This window comes from Chelonia mydas, chromosome 1, assembly GCF_015237465.2.
Source record: "Chelonia mydas isolate rCheMyd1 chromosome 1, rCheMyd1.pri.v2, whole genome shotgun sequence".
NCBI classification, from domain to species: Eukaryota; Metazoa; Chordata; order Testudines; family Cheloniidae; genus Chelonia; species Chelonia mydas.
The window spans coordinates 172,368,008-172,394,490 of NC_057849.1; the positions used below are offsets into that span (position 1 = coordinate 172,368,008).

Below are 26,483 nucleotides of genomic sequence, written 5' to 3' on the forward strand. Positions count from 1 at the left end.
CCTTAGCCCAGTGAGCAATCTCATTACCTTGAGTGGAAATTGCTTACATGAGTAACTGTTATTTGCAGGAGTTAGAGTTCACTAGAACAATCCCCTGCACCACAGATTTTAGAAATAAGAGGAAAAGAAATCTTGGTAGCAAAACCAAAGTAGTTAGGTTTTGGTACAGATAACATAGAGAATATACACAAAGAGCAAAACTTCCAAAATTCTTAATCCTTGTACACATGATACTTTCATGGAATTGCTAATGATTATAATACTGCTCTCTCAATCAAGGACACAATCAGGCAAGTTTCTGCAGGAAGAGGTGTCAGAAACAGCAATACGAGATTTTAATGCAGGCCCATTTCAGGTCTGGGTCAAACAATTACACATCCTCTCATTGATATCTATTTTATACTAGTTTATAAATAAGGCTCTCACAGAGTAAGAGAGTACATCAAAATCATTCCTTAACTGCACTCTTATGTGTGTGACTAAGACTCCTTGCAACATTTTATATGATATTTAGTTTAGGAACATGGACAGAAACAGTAACTCTCAACACTGAAAATGTTTACAGTAAAATTAAAGCGTAATATTAAAAACTCAAGTAAGTAGAAATGCAGTGTACATAATCCACTAGCACATTTATACATATTAGGGGCCATATCATTCCCACAGTCCAAATATGCAACAAAGGAATTGTGCTTACATTAGGGCCATGATACAAGTCCTCAATATGGATTCCAGCAGCTGAGTTTTCCTGTTTGGTAAATATTCAGAAAGCACAAAAATCAGTTTTCGCTTTAAACCCCAGCAAAAGAAACTACATGGCTTACAATGATCCTTTTTCAAAGTTGGATCAACTTTTAAATGTGCAATTTACTTTTTCTCCAGGAACACCAGGATCTTTATTCCATGAATAAAAATGTCAACAAAAAACAAAATAAAGAACTTCTATACTGTAAAAGATTTAAGACAAACACTGTAAGCACAAAAGGGCAGTTAGTGCTAAATTAATCTAAGTCCCCCCAGGAATCACAGAGTTTGTACAGACCAGCTATATAAAAAACCTGGCATATTTCTTGAAAAAATAACCATTAAAACAAAAATGTTTTAGCCAGATATTATCTTACCCACTTTTTAGACAAAAGTGTGGAAAAGCCATCATGCAGAAAAGAGTACTCTCATGGTTTGTGCCCTTTACAAATATTGTCAGACTCTGGATTATACACCTGAACTGACCCAGTCTAAGTAGATCAGGTCCACTTTCACTTTAGAAGAAATACGTAACTTATCTTCCTACCAACACATCAAAAATGTGATAACAATTGAACTTAAAATTACAGTACCTGGAGCTTGAAGCTGTTCTCAGGTTTGCTTAACAAAGCATTCTTCCTACAAGAAGTATTAGTTATTATCCCATAAATTGTGTTAATAGTTTTGAACTTAAAGTTCATATCCCCTATTTTAATGTTTTATACATATCCCCATTTTACGTTCATCTGTTACGGCTGTTACTGTTTAGAGATTTTTAAATTCATTGACAGTTAGAAGTCTCAAGTTAAAAATCTGTAAGACCCCGATCTTGGAAACATTTAAGGTTGAACCTAATTTTAGCACTGAGAGTAGCCCCACTGATATAAAGTGATGTTACTGAAGGTAAGATTGTGCATACCTGTTTGCAGGACTGGTGCCTAAAATGGCATATTTTTAGAGTACCAAAAAGAATAAGAATCGAGATTTCACTTTTTTACACTCTCTCTCTCTCTCTCTCATGTGTTTGTGAGCACATGTTAAAATAGATTTAAACTTTTTGGTAGGGAAATTCCATAATAAAAGGTAATGACAATAGCCAATCAGGATAATGGTTTTCGAACAGTTTGTACACATTTGACAACAAAGGAGGCAATAAACAAGCCCAACCAAAGAGTGTAACGGGATTAATCCAAGATTATCTCAATTGATCCTCTCCATAAATACAGTGAAACCATACTCACTTAAGAGCATTGGAGGAGATAATGAATAAGTAAAAGTTACCTGACTTCAGCATCAGGATAGGGCTGACAAGGACCATGTTGATCAGACAAATTAATTTGGCATAAAGATCTAAAATTTCTGACACTTAAGAAAAACGACCTTGAGACCTACTTTTGTTTTAACTGCACTGTTTTGTTTCTGTAGCAATAAAGATATTGTAGGGTTGGGGTTTAGATACCGTGGGGATAGGTTTTTTATCATATACCTACACCCTGGAAGGGTAAAAATAAATCTTTTAAATGAGCTCTGGGTTACATTTCAGCCTAAGGTCTGAGACTGACACCAAAACAAAGAAGGAAAATGATAAAACAAATATTGCCTGATAAGTCTGTTGTTTATCATGAACGTGGTAGTCGGTCTTCAAAGTAGAGCAGAATTAAATATTCATCACAATTTTTTTCCTGAAAAAATCCTTGATTTCCAAAAAGCATGTTCTAAAACAGATTTTTTTTTTTTAATTTAGAGATTTTGTTGACATCTCTGGGGGAAAAAATACCACTTTTTTGCATTTTAAACTGCATAATTTGGTGACTGTTCACATGGTAATGGTTTTGGATTCCTGATTGTCCAAGGTCACTCCTTATGATTAGCCATGATAGTAGAAGCTGGGAGCAGCTCTACGTAAAGCTCCCTTCTGCAGTGCAAAGAACTGCATGCAGGGGGCAGTTGTTTTGCCACCACTGTCACCACAGCCCAAAATCATGCATGACACAGGAGACCCCAAAAGGGAAGAGGAAGTGGAGATGGAATACTAGACAGAGGAGACACAGAGAGTAATTACAATACCAGCAAGCTGTGATTCAACAGTGAAGAGAGTGGGTTGATTGAAGGATGAAAAATAATGTAGAAACAAAAGTAGGTCTCTGATCCACATCATTAAGACTGTAGTAAAGTTAGAAAACAACTCCTGGGCCCCCTCTCAAGATACTCTCAAGCATAGGACACCGTTCACATAAGGGATTTATACTACTTTATACAGATACCTACTAGGTAACTCCTGTAAACTAGAATGTGTCAAAAGAGGCCATAACCTCCTCGTCCTCCAGATCTCTCCTTGAAAATCTGTGCAACAATGCCTATAAGAAATCAGTCAGTTAATGAGGACTGGATTGGCAGATGAAGACAGCTGACACTTTATTAGTATTTCTTGTATTAAATATCGAACAAATTGCATATACTGACGGGTATCTCTCTTCCCACAACCTTGCTGTGTCACTTGCTCCCTTAGATTGCAAGTTTAACAGGACAGGGATTGAGTCTCTGTAGATGTTTGTACAGAACCTACAAAGTAGGCCCCAGTCTTGACTCTGGAGGCATCTACAATATTGATATTTAATAATAAATAATAAAAATGAGAAGGAGAAGTAGTAGTAGTAATTCTGGGAACAGGGTCTGCAGCGGGAACAGTGACAGCATTAGGCTTTCTATAATCAGCATCAAACCTTATAATCCCATCCTTTTGGGAGATCGTAACAAGTGGAGAAGCCCAGAGACTATCAGACACTGTAATTACTGCCATCTCCATCATGCTTGCTATTTCCTGACAAACTAGGGGAGGGATAGGTCCGTGGTTTGAGCATTGGCCTGCTAAACCCAGGGTTGTGAGCTCAATCCTTGAGGGATCGAGGGCAAAAATTGGGGATTGGTCCTGCTTTGAGCAGGGGGTTGGACTAGATGACCTCCTGAGGTCCCTTCCAACCTTAATAGTCTAGGACTTTCTCCTGCATTTTGCCTGTAGTCCGGTATGCTCTGCTGGGTGCAGGCTGTGGTCTTATGGCCCATTCCACGAGTCAGTTCTAGTCTGCTGGAAAATACCTGTTGGTGACTTTGCAACACAGCCATAATCTCTGTCTTTTTAGTCCAGGTTAACCCTTTATATAGGTCAATGCTCTCTAGTGGGGTTTCACTATGGCATTCCGTCATCAAAATCAATAAGAAGGGCTGTCTTAGAGTCCTCTTCTATACAGCATATCATGTTTGCAATGGCTTCATGCCTGTGATACACTTTTAACCTGTTTATATGCACAGTTTGAGGTGCAACCCTGCTGCACAACCTTTGTACACTGTAGGTAACATTGTTAACCCTTTCTACCACCTCAAAAGGCCCCTCCCATGAGGTCTACAGGGAGTAACACCAGTACCAAATCCCCCACATGAAATGACCAACAACAGGTATTGTTTATTTCTGAGCTGCCTGGATTTTTGTGAGGTTTTGCTGCACCAGTCCCACCATAGACTTTAAATCCTCCCTAATTTTTTTGCACATATTCAGCCATCAGTTCCCCCTCTGCTTCAGTGTCACCCTCCCAGCAGTCTCCAATTATATGCAGGGGACCTCCGACCTTTCTCCCATACAGGTTAAATGCAGTGAACCTCGCAGACTCTTGGGGTACCTTCCGGTAAGCAAACAACCAATAGGGTAACATTACATCTGAGCCACATGCCCTCTTGTTTACATAATTTTCAGCATAGATTTTAGGATCCCGATGAACCTCTCAACTAAATTGTTTGTCTCTGGGTGGTATTGGGCAGATTTCAGTTGCTCTATCCACACATCCTCCACAACTCACCAAATAGCTGGGACTTGAAATTTGATCTCCGATCTGTTAAGCTCACTTTGGGAAAATCCTGCTGCTGAATATAGAGAGCAGTGCCTCAGCAATTGTTTCAGCTTCTACATTTGGCTGAGCAACTGCTTCTGGATACCTGGTGGCAAAATCCAATAATATAAAGCTTTTTCCTCTCTGGGTTGGCCTGGACAACCCTAAAAAATGCTTCTTTGATCACGGATAAAGGATGCAAAGGAGACTTGCAGAGATCCACAGGATTTTTTTCCACTTGTGACATAATTCACAAGTCTTGAAGTATTCCTTTACCTCATTTTGAATATTGGGTCAACAGAAATTTTTATTTTGTCTTTCATATGTCCTGTCTGTTCCCAAGTGACCAGCAAAAGGATAATTGTGAGCTAATATCATTAACTCCACACAATGCTTTGTGGGCACAATTAACTGTTTATAGGGCTCCCCGAGACTTCTATATTTCCCAGATGGGGCTTCCCTGTAAATTCTTCCCTCTTCTACAAAGACCCTCCCTCTGTTCTCTTTCTCTGGGGCATTCCTGAGGATGACCTCCACCTGCTCTCTAGGGAGGTGTTTGCACTCTACTCTGCAACAAACTCCATTTGGTTTTTGCTTGCACTGAGAGCTGTCTCAACTAAGGGAGAGCTGTCTCAACTAAGCTGTCTCTTCACTCCCCTCCCCTGGAGACAAAGCGGGTGGCTCACCAGAGACTACTGGAGCTGGAAGACCAAAAGTATAAAGACTGAGAGAAGAAAAGGCAGCATGAGCTTAAAAAGTTGGAAATGCAAAGACAGAACTCTCATGAGCCTGGTTACCCCCAGAAAGCATCACAGTGGTGTAGTCAGCAGGATCTATACTCCATTGGCTGGTTAGCATAGGGTCACACTCCCAGCACTAATCTACCAGCTAACATAGATTCTGAGAGATTCAAATATGAGAAAGTCAGAAACTGGTAAAGAAAAAGGTTACAGTTTGTTATTTCTCATTTGTTTATTTTGGGTAGGGGAAATAGAAGAAAAGAAACAAAGGTTGCTGAGCACACCAGATCACAGTGAGAAAAACTCTGTACAGACTGTGGCTCGAATACTACAGGGAAAACAATGGAAGGAATGAAATCTCTACTCATGGAATATGATAAGCACCAGATTAATCCACTGAAAGTGCCTGTGGCCAAGGGTGGTTCAGGTTTTGGCCAAGAGAGCCAAAGAGCAGGAAGCAGAGGAGAGCACCCAGAAAAAAGAGATGATAGCAGAGAAGCAAAAGCGGGAGGTAGATAAGCAACAGCAGGACGCAGAAAAAGCCAGAGGCCCACAGACACTACTGGAAAACAAGGTTATGGACACCAAGAGAAGGAAAGGCACTACTGTAAAGCTAAGAAAGTTGTAAATGCAAGGACAGAACCTTCACAGCTCTGTACCCCAGAAAGCCTCACTCCCCTGCCCCCACATTCAGTTGCATAAACAAATGCCTGCAGGAGCACTGAAAATTGTTTCTATGTATATTAAATGGGAACTATGTGAGGGCATTTATAAACTCAGGGATGTCGTTAGGGTAATTGCACCTCTGATCTCTTGTGGTCTTTGAGTGCCCCAAGGCTGATCAGATAGCAAGTGTGAAAAATCAGGACGGGGGTCGGGGGTAAGAGGTGCCTATATAAGATAAAGTCCTGGATAATGAGACTGTCCCTATAAAATCAGGACATCTGGTCACCCAAAGTGCCCTTCCTCTTCCCCCCACATTCAGGTGTCAGGCCTTGATCAGTCACCTTGCTCCAGGTGGAATCATGCAACTCTCTCACTCTCAGACCAGGATTTGGGCTGCAGTCCCCACATGCTAACCATGATTACTTCAGCAGGTCTGACTTCGGCTCAGAAGACCTTGTATTTCTCTTCCCTCTGGGAGCAATAACAGTGGTAATACTGACTGCACAGCCGTCTCAAAGCAGAGTGTTATTTGAACAAAAAGCATTTAAGAGAGAACAGATTTTAAAACAATAAACCAGAATACATGCTCTTTCCCTAAGGCTTGCGAGTCCCTGGAAGCTGCCCCAGTCCCAATTTCTTTAGACTCTCCCTGAAGAGCCTCACCCTCTATCATCTTGTTTCCCTGGAGAGCTGCTAACAATTGACCCCCTCTCCCATACTACTACTCCTGAGAAATACTTTTTAACTGTTTACTGCCCCTTTGATGTGTAGGTCCAAGCCTGGCAAAACACCTGTGTCACTTTGGTCTGGATCCTGGATGTTATTATCAAAGCCATTGTGTTGCCTTCCAGCTTAGTCTGAATTCAAGCATTATATGTGTGCAATAACAACTCCAATACTGCCAATGTAAGCTATTTCTAATACCCCACCATGGTTATACAGTAATTTTACCTCACTAAGTCACATTCAGTGTTCATATATTACATAGCAGTTCCACAACCTTCACAGATTCTGTGAATTACATACCAAACATTGATGGATTATCCTGACACAGAATTCCAGATAAATAGGTGGGCTTCACATATTTTTTGTTTTAAAAAACTTTAAAATGTTCTAATATATACAAAACTGTATCTTTCATTACTACTTCTTGCATCCCACCAGACTTCCCTATTTTTGTTTGGCTAGCGAGGGACCTAAAAAGACTTGAGTATAGAAAAAATGTTTATTTCAAATGGCTTTAGCTCTATTAATACACTATTTTTATTCTAATATTTGAAACAAGTATATATAGACCACACATTTTTTTGGCCCACACTCTTGCTGCAACAACGAGAATACTTCCTGCTTCTTGGCATTGTGCTAGTTGCCGAACAAACATATCAGAAGAGAAGCTCTGCCCTGTGGAGTTTACATGTTTTTCAACTGACTAAGTGATTTGTAAGCCAGTGGCCTAATGCACTAGTCAGTACACCAGAGAACTCTAAGGAGACATAGGATTTCATTCCCTTTTCTTCAGGACTCCAGTTTTATTTCTCCCAAATAAACAGTTTCACACATAAACCATGTCTTTTTCCTCTTCCCTGAAGTCTCCTGTATGAGCCTATTTACTCCCTGTAAGCCTCACTCACTGAGTCCTCTACTTCCACCTTCTGAGGCTTTCCTCCCCCCGACTAGCTTCCATCCATCCTAACCTGCCTGTTGCAAAGTTGCACTCCTAGGTTGTCTGCCTGGAAAGTAAGGAGACCCTCTCTATTGCCTTGTCATCTCTAGCCCCCTCCCTGAACTTGGGCTGCTCTTTACATGCCAGTAGTCCTGGCTCTGGGTCATAATCTTCCACCATGTGACCCTGGGACTTATTCCATTCACCTGGAAAGATGAGCTGAGCTTGGCACAGTGTGCAGCTGAGCCCCATCCCCTGGAACGGGACAGTTCACCTTGTGACAGGCTCCAAATGCAAAACTGGGCAGTCAGAGACTTCATGTGTAAGTACAAAACTCCCTAGAGTACTCAAAATAAAGGTAACAATTTTACTCTCAGGAAATATTTTAAACATGTATTATTTGCAGCCATTTAATAATATTTCAAGGTTGTTGGTTTGGGGTTTTTATTCATTGTTTGGGGTTTTTAATTACCAATATGCTAAAATGACCCCTTTCCATTTAGTACTGCAAGTATACAAGGTACCAGGTGTGAATGAATCATTCATAGTAAATAATTTATCAAACAAATTTCACTTCTTTTCTTCACCAAGGCCTTGATCCTACAACAGGGGCAGATCTTTGGACTTGGGCACAGCTCCACTGAAGGGCCCATAAGTGTGCATCAGTTTGCAGGATCAAAGCCTTAGCGATCCCCGCTCTGCACCATCTCATTCAGCGCCGTACCCTCACCATAGGGGCATGCTGGGGGCATGGATGAACAGTTACCAGAACTACATTATTTGAATTTTGAAGGAAAAGGCTACATAGAACAACCCTGACTTTCTGAAGGCTTTAGGGACATCACAATCTTCGGAAAGAACCGCACTTTGTAAAATCAGATCAGTCAGCCCAGCAGCATTCCAGACTTAGGGCACCCAGAACGCACCGTCTCCAGAGCCTTTAGTAATTTGGCCAGTGCCTCTCCACTGCTCTCTGTGCTAGGTAAACCAGGAGAACAGGGGAGAGCAGAGTTTGCTCCTAGAGACATTGATGAGTTTTGGTTAACCAAAGTTCAGTCATCTGCAGTAGTACCATATTTATTCCAATGGATAAAATTTGGTATCACTCAGCACTTAAATGTGCTCCAACCAATGGTTTCCACTTCTCAGAACAAATCTGATTCCTTGTCCATAGTAGCATAATCTGAAAATAATCAGTTACAACTTTAATGGGAAGTAAGCTTTCAAGACTGAAAGACGGTTGTGTTGTGGGGAATTTTGTTGTTGGGCTGGTTTTCACTTGTTTGGTTGGGATTTTTTGGTTTTGCAGTTTGAATGTTTGTGAGATTATAGGTGTTGCTTGTCATGGGGATTGTGGTATAACTGGATCTCTTGCTATGCAGTTTTAACCCATACTATAAAATGGGCTAAACCATAGTATTACAACTTCAGAAAAATCTCTTTGCAAAAAATATGGTTTCCTGGGTCAAGTAAATATATTTGGGGGCCATTGTCAGAAAACAGGAGCAATTGCTGGGACTCAAACAATGCCACAGGCAAATATAATATCTCTGTGGACTAGCTACCTATATTATCCAGGCTCTTTTCTGATACAGCGGTATAGCTGGCAAACCACTCCATGATTTGGGCCAAGATTTGGACAAATCCTTTGCGGTAAGTCTGGGGAACGCTAGCTGTTTTCCTCTTTCAGCCAAGCCAGAGAACTGCAGGATGAGTGTGTGTCTAGCATGACAAATAAAAAATCCCCCTTTGCTTGCTGAACCCGAATTCTGCCTCTTGTGCTTTGAGGGGAATATTTCAGATGCCATCATTGCAACTGGAAAAATGATGTGGTTAATTAAAGATTAACTGTACAGTTAATGCTAGCATTTCCTAACTTTTGACCTTGCTTTAACATAGTTTTTTGTGTGTAATTTCCTAGGGTTTTTTTTAAAAAAGCAAACTAAAAAAAAAAAAGGAAATTCCTTTATGTGGAGGATATTGACACCCACATGGGTCATCAGCAGGGTTGGAACTTTTAGAGCCAACTTCACTTGAGCTAATATAGTAACGGATAGCAATAGTAGGTTGTCATCCTCTATGTGGACCAGCACTAAAGTTGGAAGAGAGGCACACTTTTCCAGTGGATTTCACAGATATTTGCAGACAGCAGATGAATGGGAAGACTCAGGAATCTTGAGTTGCACTCCAGACTCCGAATGGGAGTGTTCTCTAGTGGGCAGGGACTCTTCTGCCCATTCCTCTGATCCTTGACCCCTTTTGCCCCATCTGCTGAACCTGTCCAAGCCCTTTTCTCCCCAACCCCAGCTCTTAGTTCCAGTGCCTTTCTCCTCACCTTGCCAGTCCCAGTCTCAGTATTCAATATTTTCACTAATAACTCGGATAATGGAGTGAAGAGTATGCTTACAAAATTTGCAGATGACACCAAGCAAGGAGGGCTGGCTAGCACTTTGGAAGACAAGATTAGAATTCAAAACAACTTTGACAAATTGGAGAATTGATCTCAGATCACCAAAACGATATTAAATAAAGAGAAGTGAAAGACTAAATTTAGGAAGGAAAAATCAAATGCACAACTACAACTTGGAGATTAAGTGGTAGTACTGCTGAAAAAGATGTCAGGGGTTATGGTGGATTACAAATTGAATGGTTTCAGAGTAGCAGCCGTGTTAGTCTGTATCCGCAAAAAGAAAAGGAGTACTTGTGGCACCTTAGAGACTAACAAATTTATTTGAGCATAAGCTTTCCTCCTTTTCTTTTTACAAACTGAATGAGAGTCAACAATTTGATGCAGTTGCTAAACAGGCTAAGATCATTCTGGGGTATGTTGTGTGTAAGACACGGGATGTAACTGTCCTGCTCTACATGGCATGGGTGAGGCCCCAGTTGGAGTGCCGTGTCCAATTCTGGGTGCCACACTTTGGAAAAGATGTAGAGAAAATGGAGAGAATCCACAGGATAGCAACCAAAAAAGATAAAAGGTTTAGAGAACCTGACCTATGAGGAAAGGTTAAAAAAACTGGGCATGTTTAATCTTGAGAAAAGAAGACTGAGGGAAGCGGGGGACCTGATAACAATCATCAAATGTGTTAAGGACTGTTATAAAGAGAATGATCAACTGTTGATGATCAACCATTCTCCAGGTCCACTGAAGGTAGGGGAAGAAGTATGGGGCTTAATCTGCAGCAAGAAAGATTAGGTTAGATACTAGGAAAAACTGTCTAACTATAAGGGTAGTTAAACTCTGGAATAGACTTCCAAGGGAGGGTGTGGATCTCCATCACTGGAGGATTTCAAGAGCAGATTGGACAAACACCTGTCAGGGATAGTCTAGATTTACTTGATCCTGCCACAATGCAGGGGGCTGGACTTGATGACCTCTTGAGGCAAACCTTCAATATGAAAAGAGACTACAAAACCCAATGTCGTACTCTAACAAACTGTGTCAATCCAATGTGACTGCTTCTCGTTAATATCTCTTAAGTGAGTTCTAGTGAAGTGTCTCAAAAGTCAGAGAAAATTGCCATTTCTGTTCCAAGCTACACAAAAACTTTAGTGGAAGTACAAAACTGCTGTTTTGTTTTTCACATATCAATCTAGGGTATTTTTATTAACAAGAGGTATTTTCTACATACCCCACCATATATTTCAGTATTGCATGTTACAAATGGATGAACATAATAACCAATACAAAAGTAACACATTTGATATTACCCAGTGATAAATAAAGATTGTATATCAATCTTAAAATGTTTAGTCAACCAAATTATACATAATTAAGTACTAATTTTTAAAAAATTAATGGGACTTTACACCATTTCATTGATACAATTCTCATTGTTAAAAACACGTGTATTTCACTGCTGAGTGGTTATGTTCATTTCTTTCTGATATTTGCTAATACACCTTCTCTAGATACCTCTAAAAAAAATCATAACAAAAAGCCCTTTCATTCATGTGCACAAGGAGAAAGGAGGAGGGGTCTTTTTCCTGCAGAGAAAATACATGTAACCAGCCCGTGTTGTTTTGTATAGCCCTCAAATATTTACTGGTGATCTAAGTGGTTTCTGGACTTCAAAACAGAAAGGCTTACTTCAAATATTATTTCTAGGAATCCCTTAGAAAAACTGTTTTAAATAAATGTAAGCAATGTCTATACAAAGCAGGACCAATTACAAATAATCCTTTTGCAAAATGGAAGATTGTCCTCATAGCAAAGATTTCAGAGACAAATATTCTTATTTGGGATGAAGCAGGCAAAAATTTGTTACTGCTATTTCTTATATTGCTGTTATTCACTTTCAGTATCTCAGACAGGCTTGCCTTATTTCTGACATTCCTTGTATAACCTAAAAATCAGTGGATACAAGAATACATGGTAGCCCATGCATTACATCTGGAGCATCAGGTCAGCAATATAATTTTCTTTATTCAAGAAGTTCCTTGATCAATATTTTTGTGTCTGGAATGGTAACTTTTAAAGGAAAGAGACAACTACTCGCTCACTATGGGCTATACATTCTACTATCCCAGCTCACTATGAATACTACGTTTCAACATAGTCTCACTGTAGTTAATGGGTCTCTCCCTGTGGACTAAGATACTATTCAGTGTGAATAAGGGAATCTGACCCTGTATTATTGCGACTGCCAGAATTTAAAACAAACTAGATGACATCTTCTTACATAGTATGTAGAAACTAAAGCAGCAGCAAGGACCACAAGCAGCTTTGCCAAAGAATAAGATATGAACGGTAGGAGAAAAAACAGTAAACGTAACAGAAGTAAGGTACTTACGCATATAAATACATAAATATGAAAGTGAAGGCTTTTGAAGTTTGCCCTTCAGCATAAGGCATATATTTGGTAATATCAATGTCATGTATAGTATGTGCTAAAATAATACTGAGACATACTGAAAGCAGCTAGAAAATAATCATATTTGAATTTTAAATCATTTAAATTTGAATTCTGAATATATAAGGGACCAGTCTTGAGACAGCAATGGGAGCTGAAGGTGCTCAACACCTTTGAGGATTAGGCCCCAAATGGTAAGCAGTTGGTCAGTTTGTTTAGTATGTTTACAAAACTTCTAAATGCATATATACAGTACTGGGTTAACACTGCATAAGGACTTTAATAAAAATATTTTCAAAAGGCCAAGTAAAAGACTAGAATTCCCTTACCTCCATCCAAGTCATCAACTTCATACTAATTAAGCAATACCGATACAATACTACTACTTACCATTTGGGTAGTAAGCTTAGTAGTTAAATGGGGACTTGTTTTGCCAGCTACACAATGTAAAATCCCTGAAGACCTAGAAAACAAAAGCAATAAAAAGGGGTTAGAACAGCACATGCTTTTCTAAGTGTCTGTTAATTTTATATGATTTGTGTTTTGAAATCTATTTTAAGACATCAGTTAAAGAGTACTTTAAAAGATGTAGTGATTAAGACCTTCAGATTTCTCAAGAATATTGTGCCTATAAAAGTTAAAGTACTCACAGGCACAAAACATTAAGTCCTTTATTTATTCATGTTCCAAGTTTGGCGTTCATTACTACCCTCAAGATCTGATGCTCTCAACCTCAACCCTGATCACGATGTTTGAAAATAAGAAATAATTCATTGTTTACGCTAGATCATTCTTGTGCCCCTCTTTTAGAACAAAGGCTAAAAACAATAAACAATTCTTACTTTTATTTATTTTTGATGCATATTCAACTGATAATTCTAGGGACAGTGGGCTAGGGCTTCATTAGAACAATAAAACATATACTATATCAGTTTGTTACTTTATTAATACTCATTTTCCAGATCATTTTTCATAAGAGTCTATCAAGTTTGGATAAAATATAAAATAAAATCTCAATACCCAAACTATCAATTGTACTAAACAGAACAGTAATTTTATTCAACACTAAATCTCATAGGATGCAGAGAAATCAGAAACCAAAATAAGAGGTGACATATGACCATTTTTTCCTTAAGGTAGTTTTGAAAACAAAATGCTTCAATTTGTTTTGGTCCACAGTCAGCAGAAAAGCTGGCAGTGAGAACTTGCAAAAAGTTAAAGAGGAAGAAAAAATCAAAAGTGAGGAAAAATGTTTATTCTTTTGATGGAAAATTTTATTCAGAACCTGAATCTCTGCTTGACTTGTGAAGTTGAAACATTTTTCTGCACAATCTACAAAAGATTTTAACAATCTGGATTTAACACTTTGGATGGAGAGGTGGGTTTATGTTGCTCGAAACAGAAAAGGTCATTAAAACAAACTGAAATGTATAACACGTTGAATAATTTTGTCTCTTCTTTTGAGTCTGCATTTCACTTACATGCTGTAAATCATTTGCTTTTTTCTCATTGTTAGTCAGTTATGTGTAACAGATGAATATAATCTGAGAAACTGAGAAAACAGAATATTATACTAAAGAGAACAAGCTGTGCCATCTCTAATACATGCTGTACCATCTCTTGCCCACCATATCTAATTGCAAGCATAAGAAAGGCACGTATACATTGCCTAAGACAAGTCCACAGCATGATCTCCACTTCCTGTATATTCCCTGATGGAGTGCTACCGCATATAAAATGAAAACTATGAACTGGAGGTAGCAGTAGAGATCATTCATTGTAAACCTTTTGCAAGTACTAGAACTAACACAGATAATTAAAGTGGTTCATACAAGGAAAAGACAGTTCATAAACATAGTAGACAAGTAATTAAAGTAGTTAATTTGCATAACAAAAAAGCAAGTCCATAAAGTTGTTTCCAATTCAAAACCATTCTTGAGAATTCCTGTCTTCTCCTTTAAAGGAAACAAGGAGGCAGCAGGGGTCATCTACACAACACAGATAGTACAGGACATGAATCAACTAACTACTCTTAAAGAGAAACAACCTCAAACTCCTGGGAAGGATAGGAGAGGTACTTTTGCCTCTGGTAGTGTGTAGATCAGTTCCTGCTTTCCAGCAAGCCTAAATGCAAAGACCACCACGAAGAAGGGATTAATCTTCCAACACAAGCAAGCCACATCAAAGTTCTGAAAATAAATCAGTCCATTTCTCACCACTGTCTCTTATTTTTACATAGTTTAAAATGTACATGTTTATTGAGAAATGATTAAAAAACTACTCACTAACTTATACTTAAAAATAACAGTGGGGAATCAATTCATATATGATTGATCAATATAAAACTTTTCCCCAGCATGACAGGTAAGTATGCCCATCAAAAATGTTTGTTGTTGCTTTTGTTTGTTTGTTTGTCTTCCACTACCTAACCAGATAATTTCACATTGGTTTCAATATCACAAACAGTTAGCCTGGTGCTGCTATCCTGGCAGTGTTGCTGTTACTAGCTTTTTACTGTCTTTGCCACAGTCTCCTGGCACCATTAATTAAATGAATATGATTCTTCTTCCAAGCATTTAGACAGGAAAAGTTTCAGGAGAGTGGTGGTGGTATGTAGGAAGCCAGATATAAGAAACAAATGGAGATTTTTTTGCTTGTTCAGATATTTGATCAGAGAATATTTTACTAGAGGCAGAAAGATCCACACAGGACAGAAAAATACAAGTTTTGGGCTGAACTGGATCTTGCCAGAAATGTAGCATGCATTTTACATTTCAAGTCTGGCCGGCATGGGGGGAAATAGAAAAACTGACCTGTTTCACACACACAGCTTTCATCTTTTCTATTTTCAAAACATTAATGCAACAAGGTACAAATTCTTCACATTCACCCTTAGTTCACAGGAAAATGGCTTCCAAAAGAACAGCTGCATTAGGTTTCCACAGCTGCTCCACTGCCAACAGCTAAGCCAGCAATGGATTTTGTACAATACATTTCAGAGGCCAAGGGGGAAAAAATGGAGAAAGGAAAAATGACACACTTGTGCTCTGAGCGGAAAGTTTCATTTCAGTCTTGGGCATCTGTTTTGCAAGTGCCAACTTGTCTTGCAAAAGCGGTCACTGCCTCCAGTCAGCCCAACCTTCTCTATCTGCTTGGGCTCAGCATACAAAGTGAAACTATAATGACTTCTTCTGTGGAATTTGAAGAGAAAAATAAATTCATACCAAGAGTTAAGGTTTTTTTTTTTTAAATGTACAGGATATAGTGTAAAGAGAAACCTAAGGAAGTGTACATGTCCCTACACACATGCTGGATGGAACAAGAATAATAAAAATATTTGTGCATGGCAAAAGTATTTATATCGATAATATGTAAGCACAGAATGTCAAGATATATTGTGCATTATTTTATATAATAAAATATATATTATTTTAAAAATCCCAGCTCAGATTCCTAAGAGGCATATTTACTACATTTACCTGCTCCAGGGTAGATATTAAGTAATTAAAATAGCTCAAGTGGATCTTTTTAAAAAGTACCTGGCGGTATGGCATGGATCCAAAATAGTACTAAAAATGTGGGCAAGCACAAATCTTAAACCTTCATCTACTGATAGCAGAAAGGGAGGAAGCACAACACTCCAATCCGATCCTAAGAGGAAAAAAATCAATGCCGTATTTCCATATAGACAACCTCAAGACCAAGAGCCAGAACGTCTCCCATTCAGGGTCACTTCTACTTCCAATGTGACCAAGGAAGGATGAAGAGAAACTTGTTTCCCAAATAATGAAAAACAAGTTCCTAATCAGACAAGGCGGCTGCCAAATTGATCTAACCGATCTACCCCAATGAAAAAGTTTAGCTTCTATAACCTTGTATCCCTGCACAAGATCCCTGCAGGTCGTGGTGCAAGTCATTTGCAGACTCTATGGGGAAGCTTATAAAGTATCTGTTTATTCCCTACCTTGTCTTTGGATACACATAGAACTTTACTCCTGGAATTGCCTTTATCTTGGCCAGTATTACCTGAATATGACATGGGAAAAGGGGGAAAAAACGCTATTTGCAGTATGTTAATTTAAGGTAGTAAAAGAAAAAGGGAATATTCAGTGAAATTGAAAAGTGACAATTTTAGAACTGATGAACAGAAATATTTTTTTCATACCACACATAATTAATCTGTGGAACTCATTGCCACAAGGTATCACCAAGGCCAAGAACTTTGCAGGATTCAGAAAGGATATTTTATATGACTATCAAGAATATTTAGAATTAAAAGGATTAAGGATTTTTAAAAAAGGTTTGGAAGTGATATAAATTCTCATGCTCTGGAGCTAAGCCAACCTCTAGCTACTGGAGCTCCTTGTGGCTAGTTTATTCCATAACTCCCTACTATAGGGTTTCTTGAACCTTCCTCTGAAGCAACTGGAATAGGCCACTGTCATACGGAGAATATTAGACTAGATTGATCACTGCTCTTCCTCAGTAAAATAAATCGTATGTTTCTAATCCATTCATTTAATAAGAGTATGCATCAAAATCATATTTAAAATACTCTGATATACTTATATGAAGCTCATGCTGTTTCACATATCTTTTTTATAACAACATGAGTCAGTGGTAGCTTACCTTGGGACACTTGTATTTTGTTTTACTGCATTATCCTAGGTAATTAAAGAAATGTGAGTATAGCAGGAATACTTCCTTCCAAAAAATAAATAAATAAAAATAGACAAGGGGAGGGGGAGGTCAGGGAAAGCAAGCACAGGGTTGCTTGAAATCAGACAAACAATCCATTCAATTCATCTTGGAAGTATTGAAAATTAGACATCAGATTAATGTGTTACATTCTAACTAAAATGAACTGAATCTAACAATATCTCTAAATATTATTAAGAGTTTAAGATTTCAATGAGTTTTCAGTATAATGCAGCTGTTCAGAGGTTCAAACAAACAGACCTTTATTGCACCTTACTCAAAGCTCACTCTGCCTGTATCACCCCCTGGATCCCACCAGCTGCATTTCTTGGGGTGAGCTGCTACCAGGTGTCTGAAAGGCAGAGTCCACTACATAGGCTTCATGGACAAAGACACAACAGTCAAACGTGGAATCTTTAGCACAACTAATAGGGGCTTGTGGCTTTTGTACTGAAACTCCAAAATTCAAAACTCAGTAACAACGTCTGTGTTTGCAGTGGTAGCTTGTTACAAATATATTCCTGAAATAAATCTGTTTCTGCTATGCACTCTAACAGCTGGAACCACACAATTACAGAACATACAATTGGCCCCATGACCCCTCAAAGGACTTCTGACTGACCGGCAGACTGCTGAGTGGCACATCGAGCAGGGACCCATTCTGTGCCTGCCTTCTCCACACATTTTTTCCCCTAAATCCTCATGCTGTGTCCAATTATTCTTTGGCAAGCTTCAGGGCCTCAGAACTAGGGCCTCAGCTCCCTTGGGAGACCCAGGCATGCCACAGCCATTACAGTCAGTTATGTTTGTCCCTTGTTCAGACATGAATCCTCTCTGCAAACCGTTTCAGGCCATGTTGCTCCAATCTGTGCCCCGAAGAAGTAATTTAGCCTACATCAGATCTTTCAGTTCTGGTTCCTGAACAACTTCTGCAGGTTCCACGGAGCAATTTAAGCCCCTCACTCCTGGCCCCTACGTTCTTGGAAACGTTTGTCCACAGTGCCAGCGAAGGGGAGGGGCAGGGTACCTGAACGGCATGTGCAGGGGAACTTCCTCTGCTACACAGCTGCCCGCCGAGACTTAGGACTCGAGAGGAGGTCATGCTTGACACAAACACTAAAGCACCAAGGGGCAGGTCTGACAGAGAACCACAAGCTCCCACTCTGGCTCCCAAAATGGAACGGATGGCAGCAATAGAGGAACTCCAGGGCACCGTGGAGGAAACTGCAATGGGGATGTATTCGGGAGAGAAAACTTGCAGCAAAACAACAGGGCCTTTGGCTCCAAACTCAGGTTAGCATAGCAGTGGGGCCTCACAGTCTCCGTGCCAGAATCAGCAGCTTTTCCTCAGGACTGGCATTACTTATATATTTTCTCTCTTCCATGTGGCCAGTGGGACAATTCTCCTCTGAAGATTTCAAAGTTTTAGGGTAGGGTTACCATATGTCCAGCTTTGGGGGGTTTTAAATAGGCGTCCGGGAGGAATTTGTAAAAATCTAAAAACGTCCGGGATTTTTCCCTCCCAATGCAGGGCGCAGGGCGGCCAGGCCAGATTGAGCCGCTTGCATCGGGGCCTCCAGAAGCCAGAGCCCCGCCCCAGCTCCCCCATCCCCTGCAGCCTCAGCACGCTGCGCCGGCAGCGCCTGGGGCGGAGGGGGGAGGGGCTGCACGCTCCGTGGGGGAGCCCGACACGCTGCTCTAAGCAGCACAGTAACGGGGCCGGGGAGTTGGAGAAGGGGCAGGGGATCCCGGGGGGCAGTCAGGGGACGGGGGGGTTGGATGGAGCAGGGGTTCTGGGGGGGCCTGTCAGGGGGCGGGGGTGTGGAGAGGGGGTGGAGCAGTCAGGGGACAGGTAGGGGGTAGGGGTCCTAGGGGGGTAGTTAGGGCAAGGGGGTCTCAGGAGGGGGCAGTCGAGGACAAGGGAGAAGGGAGGCTTAGATGGGGGTGGGGTCCCGGGGGGCAGTTAGGGGCAGGGGTCCTGGAGGAGCTGGATATGAGTCAACAGTGTGCCCTTGTTGCCAAGAAGGCCAATGGCATTTTGGGGTGTATAAGTAGGGGCATTGTCAGCAGATCGAGGGATCGTTCCCCTCTATTTGACATTGGTGAGGTCTCATCTGGAGTACTGTGTTCAGTTTTGGGCCCCACACTACAAGAAGGATGTGGAGAAATTGGAGAGAGTCCAGCGAAGGGCAACAAAAATGATTAGGGGTCTGGAACACGACTTATGAGGAGAGGCTGAGGGAACTGGGATTGTTTAGTCTGTGGAAGAGAAGAATGAGGGGGGATTTGATAGCTGCTTTTAACTACCTGAAAGGTGGATCCAAAGAGGATGGCTCTAGACTGTTCTCAGTGATAGCAGATGACAGGACAAGGAGTAATGGTCTCAAGTTGCAGTGGGGGAGGTTTAGGTTGGATATTAGGAAAAACTTTTTCACTAGGAGGGTGGGTGAAACACTGGAATGCGTTACCTAGGGAGGTGGTGGAATCTCCTTCCTTAGAAGTTTTTAAGGTCAGGCTTGACAAAGCCCTGGCTGGGATGATTTAGTTGGGATTGGTCCTGCTCTGGGCAGGGGGCTGGACTAGATGGCCTCCAGAGGTCCCTTCCAACTCTGTTATTCTATGATTTTATGATTCTACGGGGCGATCAGGGGATAAGGAGCAGGGGGGGGTTAGATGGGTTGGGGGTTCTGTGGGGAGCAGTCAGGGGGCGGGAAGGGGGAGGGAGTGGCTATGGAGCGGGGCTACCCCCTGTGGAGTGTCCTCTTTTTTTAAAGTTCAAATATGGTAACCCTGGTAACCTGTGAAGCAAAATCTGTTCTGAAATGACTATCCCCCTGGGGTGCTCCATTCCCTCAGCCTTGTCGACACCATTCCAGGACTCACAGGGTGCATTGGGCCAGAGCAGCAGCCTCAGAAGAACTTTTTGTTTGTTTTGAACCAATAGGATGTTGTATCACTTTTAAAATAATAATTTGGTGCCATCCTTGGACATAATTCAAGATTTTGTTGAGCAATGTAGATTATTATCTCATAGCAATAAATCATAGTGATAAAATGTTAAAGTTGCACAATTAAATATTCAGAAGTCAAGAAATTAAGCTTGAATATCCATTCTTAACTCTGCTCCCTTATAGTTAGATCCCATAAGTTGCTCCGTGCTACACACATCCAAGTACCTTGTCAGGAATTCCACTGAAGTCTACCCAGCTTGCAGGGTAGGGCCAGAGCTGACGTGCAGTATGATACGGTCTTTCATTACATGAAAACATGCTGTTTCTCCATCAGTAAAATAAAAATGTATTTTTCTTTTAGAGCCCTTGCCTCAGTCCTGGTGTACTTTAAAAAGTCTGAAAGAGACTTTTCCTCAGCCCCAGGTGTCCCTACTAATAGACAGCAATATCTCTGACCAGATTTCCACTATGCAGTTAACTTAGCTCCACAATCATGCTCAGCAAATTCTGTTTTAGCTGTGCAGTTCACATGCTCATCATTCAAGTCTACTGCGCACACTCAGTAGCTTAAAACTCAGTAAAATAAAAACCAGTCTCCTCTTTGTATTATTACAAAATGAGGGCTAGTTCCCTGCCAAATTTTACTTGTCCATCCCCCAGCTGTTTCAGCTGTAAAGCTGTTTAAAAATAGGTCACAAGAGGATTTATAATTATTATTATATAAATGGGAAAAGTATTATATTTATTCCCACTCACCTCACACTAAACAGCTGAACCCTTTCCCCACTCCCAAACTTAAAAAAAAAAAAAAGAGAGAGAAACCAAACTACACCAAAACAGCACCTTCAAGTAGAGAACAAACGTGGAATCTTTCAGCCTGAAAACTGAGTTTCAGAAGGTTAAGAACACTGCCTCCCTCCACTACCATCTCTGTGCATCTTAGTGTAGAACACAAAACATGGTGTGTGGAAAGTGGGGAGGGGGAGACTGCCAGCAGCCAGAATGCCTCACCAGTCCTCTCAGCCGTGACAGGGTGCATTCACAGTTCACTCTCACCCACAGGAGACGGTGAACACCACAGCAGGATCAAGTGGTAGTCAGAGGACAGATGCCTCCATACTCCGTCTCCCCAGCCCTTAGAATAGGGAAGAGAGAGAGAGAGAGATGGGGAAAAACAGGGGGGGAAAGTGTGGTATAAATGAGATAAGAGGTGATATATGGTATGGAGATAGAAAGATATAGTGAGTTGAAGAGGACAGCAGAGAAAAGGGGGATAAAGAGAAAAGAAGAAAAGATTCTTCACAATCTCTCACTGAGATAGTACAGCCTGCTCACCACAGCATGCCTAGTCTGTTCTGAAGGCTGGTGCAAAGGGGATGGGCTATTACCCTGTCTCCTGAGGATGCAGTGGGGGACCAATTGCCACACTCTCCTGTGCACATGGATGACAATTTTAACATGTCTTTTTACAGGTTACACAAAGGGCAGGCACCTTGTGCATGACCCAACTCAGCAGGGCCACATATGCATACTGGGGCACTTAAGGCAAAGTCTGAAACTGAGCTAACCTCCCCTCCAAAAAATTACCACTGAGGGGGACGACAATGTTGGAGAACAAGCCCAACTTACACTCATCCTGCAGCAGCAGCTCCTGTCCTGCCAGGCTTCCAGTTCTGGGATTTGCAACCTGGCATACAGTAGGCACCACTCAGGTTTGGCACAGCTGCCCCTCCATCCTAATAGAGGGGTGGCTGGGGCGAACTTGAATGGGGCTGAGACCCCATGAGGTAGGTCAAAACGTCACTCAGTTTGGGGGCCCTCTCAAAGAGAAGTCCCACAGCAAATTGACCCTTTTGCCTCTCGCCCTCAACCCCACACCAGGGTAGCCCTGCAAAACAGCACATCTGTATAAAGGCTATACAGAATCTGGTCCTAAAATCACTGGAAGGGCTTCCTTTGCTAAACCTATTTTTAAAGGAATATTTATAAAGTAAATGCATGCAAACAGTAGTTGCACATGTATACAGTGTGGTAGTAAATTAAAATTCATTTGTTCTCAATTCATCTGTAACCAAGTGCTCGTATTTTTTAAAAGGTCTCTTCTCTTTTTATGTCCTACATATGAAAATGTGATGCAATGGAAGTACAAGTCAATATAACTACAAGTATATTGTTACATGGTTATTGGCAAACTAGGATATATGCTGTCAATTCTTTCTGCATAAATACCCATTTTATTTAATTTAAATTGAAAAGTATGAATAAGATTGGATGGAAATTATTAAAATTGTTCTTAATACATCATTTTTGTTTTAAAGACTTTTTTGAAAATGTAACCGAAAAATCAACCCAATATAAACCATGTACCATTTATTAAATTTGTTCATACTAGGTTGGATTTAAGCAACCTGAATATGTGCCAAAAGAGTTAAACTGCCTAAAAACTAGCCCTCTATTTGTTTTATCACTTAAGCTGGTCTACTTAAAAGTAGCTCCCTGTAATTTAAAAGTAATCAATCACTTAAAGACAAGCTGATCTTTCTATTTACCCAAGCCAGACAAAGATTGCTTTTTCAATTTTATGTGGACTCAATACCTAGTGGATGAAAAAACAACTAAAGTGAAAGAGTAATTGAGGTTGTCTGTTACTTAGCCTGATGTGTAAACAAGACAGCAGATTTACAACTTTGAAAACTTAGTGCACCTAACCTGTATAAAACACGTGTAACAACCAATCACAAAAGCCTGTGCTTTTGTATTGTCTAAGTTTCTGTTACATGCGTACACGTTGTTCCAATTATTATCCATTTTAGCCATTCCTAATGCACCTATTACTGTAGTATCTTGCAGCCATTCATTTTTTAAACCCAAAACACTAAAACAAAAATATTTTATGCAGAACAAACCCAGGAAGAGTAACGAATCATTACAGTGAACCTGCAATTTGTACAACTCACGTTTTCAAGTGCTCCTCTGCTAGACATCACAAACAGTACATGTTGGGTGAGCAGTGTGCCAAACTATCCAGGGGAAAATGACAGCTTTGTAAGGCCAGAAAGAAAACAAACCATTTCACAACAGGAAGATGCTCAAGGGCTGAGGAAACTGCCTATCTTCCATGTAGTGTAACTTTTTACAGAGGGTCTGGTCCTCTCCTCATTTTTGCAGAGGGCCTGATACTCTAAGTTCTCAAGTTAGTTTCACTCTTGACACTAGTAACTAGAGCTTAGTGAACAACAGATTTTTCAGTTTGCTAGCAATTTTGAAAAGTTGGAAATCATTGTTTTGGGTTGAAGTAAACATTTAGTTCAACCCAAAACAAAAGGTTTTGTTTTGATTTAGCGCATATGTCAAGGTTCCTTCCCCACTCTGAACTCTAGGGTACAGATGTGGGGACCTGCATGAAAACCTCCTAAGCTTACTTTTACCAGCTTAGGTTAAAACGTCCCCAAGGTACAAAATTATTTTACCCTTGGATTTCCACTGCCACCACCAAACTTTATCTGGGTTTACTGGGAAACGTAGTTTGGACACGTCTTTCCCCCCAAAATCCTCCCAACCCTTGCACCCCACTTCCTGTGGAAGGTTTGGTAAAAATCCTCACCAATTTGCATAGGTGACCACAGACCCAAACCCTTGGATCTTAGAACAATGAAAAAGCATTCAGTTTTCTTACAAGAAGACTTTTAATAGAAGTAAAGGAATCACCTCTGTAAATCAGGATGATAGATACCTTACAGGGTAATTAGATTCAAAACATAGAGAATCCCTCTAGGCAAAACCTTAAGTTACAAAAAAGACACAGACAGGAATATTCATTCTATTCAGCACAGCTATTTTCTCAGCCATTTAAAGAAATCATAATCTAACACATACCTAGCTAGATTACTTACTAAGTTCTAAGACTCCATTCCTGTTCTGTCCCCGGCCAAAGCATCATACAGACAGACACAGTCCCTTTGTTTTTCTCCCTCCTCCCAGCTTTTGAAAGTATCTTGTCTCCTCATTGGTCATTTTGGTCAGGTGCTACCGAGGTTACCTTTAGCTTCTTAACCCTTTACAGGTAAGAGGATTTTTCCTCTGGCCAGGAGGGATTTTAAAGAGGTTTACCCTTCCCTTTACATTTATGACAGCATGTTTAAGCTTTTTCAAATTTTAAAAAATAAAATTAAAGGAAACATTGAAATGAAAACCTACTCAACACCAAAAAATCAAAACATTTTATTTAAAAAATGTTGAAACAAAACATCTCAATTTTAGGGGATTTTTTTTAAAAATGAACACTTGAGAGAAACTGACACCAATGAGCAAAACACTTCTGTGTCACCAAATCCACATTTTTCACTGAAAAATAGTTTAGTGAAAAATTTCACCCAGCTCCACCAGTAACTCTGCCATGCAATTCAACTGGAGGGAGCTGGGGAAAGAGAGATCCCAGGACTAGCCTTTCTTCCAAGATATACCTAAACTGCAATCCAGAGGTGTGATTACAGCATATGTAGAGTTCACAGTCAGGAAGTGGTCTCCTACCCACTGAAGAGGGGCAATTGGTAGCTCCCACCTATGATAACCACTAAATGTGGTTCCCCACTGATGATGTAAGGGGCTCCTCAGCTGAAAGGGATTCCTCCCTCCTCCCCCACATTCAGCATGTAAAGGGGGATTTTTAGCTTGACGGAGCCCCTCTTTTCTCTCTGAGTTCAGTTCATCCTAGGATGCAAGTCTCAAGTTTGTAAAGTACCACTCCATTCATTACAAATTGAGAACTATGTCAAGTAGAAATAATGGGGGGCCTTAATTACGCCATCAAAAAAACATTCCAGGAAAGGCTCACTCGTATAGAATTAAGGTACAACAAAGAAATCAAATAGATAGGTAGTCCATTTTGAACACAATGTGAGTATCCAATGGTTAGAGCAGGAACTGGGAGTCAGGACTCCTGCATTCTATTCCAGGTTCTGCACAACTGATTCCGTGACCTTGGGCAAGTCCCTTCACTTCTAAGTGTGTCGGTTTATTCATCAGCAAATGGAACATTATAATACCCGTCTACCACCGTGGTGACTAGAACTTTCAGGAATTCATTAGTAGCTGCAAAACGAATCATGCAGCTGCTGATGAAAAAAAATATCAGTGTTAATCAAAGTGCTGTAAAATGATATGGTTTCAACTCCTCCCACACCTAGAGATTGACAGATTCATACAGTCTAGGTCCAGAAGGGACCGTTGTGATTATTTAGTCTGACCTCCTGTATAACACATGCCATAGAACTTCCTCAAAACAATCCTCAGAGCATATATTTTAGAAAAACCTCCAATCTTGATTTTAAAATTGTCAGATATAGAGAATCTACCACAACCCTTGGTAAATTGTTCCAATGATTAATAACTCTTACTGTTAAAAATTTACATCTTATTTCCAATCGGACTTTGTCTAGCTTCATCTTCCAGGAATTGGATCATGTTATACCTTTCCCTACCAGATTGAAGAGCTCATTATTAAATATTTGTTCCCCATGTAGATGCTATAATAGACTGTAATCAAGTCACCCCTTAACTTTCTTTTTGTTAAGCAAAATAGATTGAATTCTGAGTTTATCAAGATAAGACATGCTTTCTAATCCTTTAATCATTCTTGCGGCTCTTCTCTGAACCCTCTCCAATTTATCAACATGCTTCTTGAATGGTGGGCACCAAAACTGGACACAGTATTCCAGCACTAGTCGCACCAGTGCCAAATACAGAGATAAAAATCACCTCTCAATCCCTACTCAAGATTCCCCTGTTTGTGCAACCCAGAATTGCTTTAGCTTTTTTGACGGTAGTGTCATATACTGAGAGCTCATGTTCAGCTGATTATCCAACACAATCCCAAAATCATTTTCAGAGAATTGCTTCCCAGGATAGAGTCCCCCTTCCTGTAAGTATGGCCTACATTCTTTGTTCATAGACGGATACATTTACAGAAGGCTGTACATTATTACTTTTATCAACTAAACTTGTCTTCTCCTCAGAAATATCAGGTTTGTTTGACAGGATCTGTTCTTCATCAATCCATGTTGATTTGCATTAATTACATTACCCTCCTTTAGTTTTTTATTAATTGAGTCCTATATCAACCATTCAGTTATCTTGCCTGGGATTGATGTCAGGCTGACAAGCCTATAATTACCTGGCTTATTCTATTTATCCTTTTTAAAGAGGGGCACATCATTAGCTTTCTTCCAGTCTTTTGGAAATTCCCCAGTTCTCCAAAACTTATTAAAAATTACCATTAATTAATT

The 26,483-nt window shown here is 40.3% G+C and overlaps 1 long non-coding RNA gene across 3 annotated transcripts in view; it reads right to left on the minus strand.

Moving 5' to 3' along the window:
- Positions 1 to 26,483, minus strand: part of LOC114020167 — a 324,008-nt gene that overhangs the window by 279,759 nt on the left and 17,766 nt on the right. For all 3 annotated transcript variants that reach the window (XR_006287984.1, XR_006287985.1, XR_006287986.1), the window contains exons 2-3: positions 12,941 to 13,013; positions 698 to 748 (exon numbers count right to left, since the gene is read on the minus strand). This is a non-coding gene — a long non-coding RNA (uncharacterized LOC114020167). The remainder of the gene's footprint in view (positions 1 to 697; positions 749 to 12,940; positions 13,014 to 26,483) is intronic.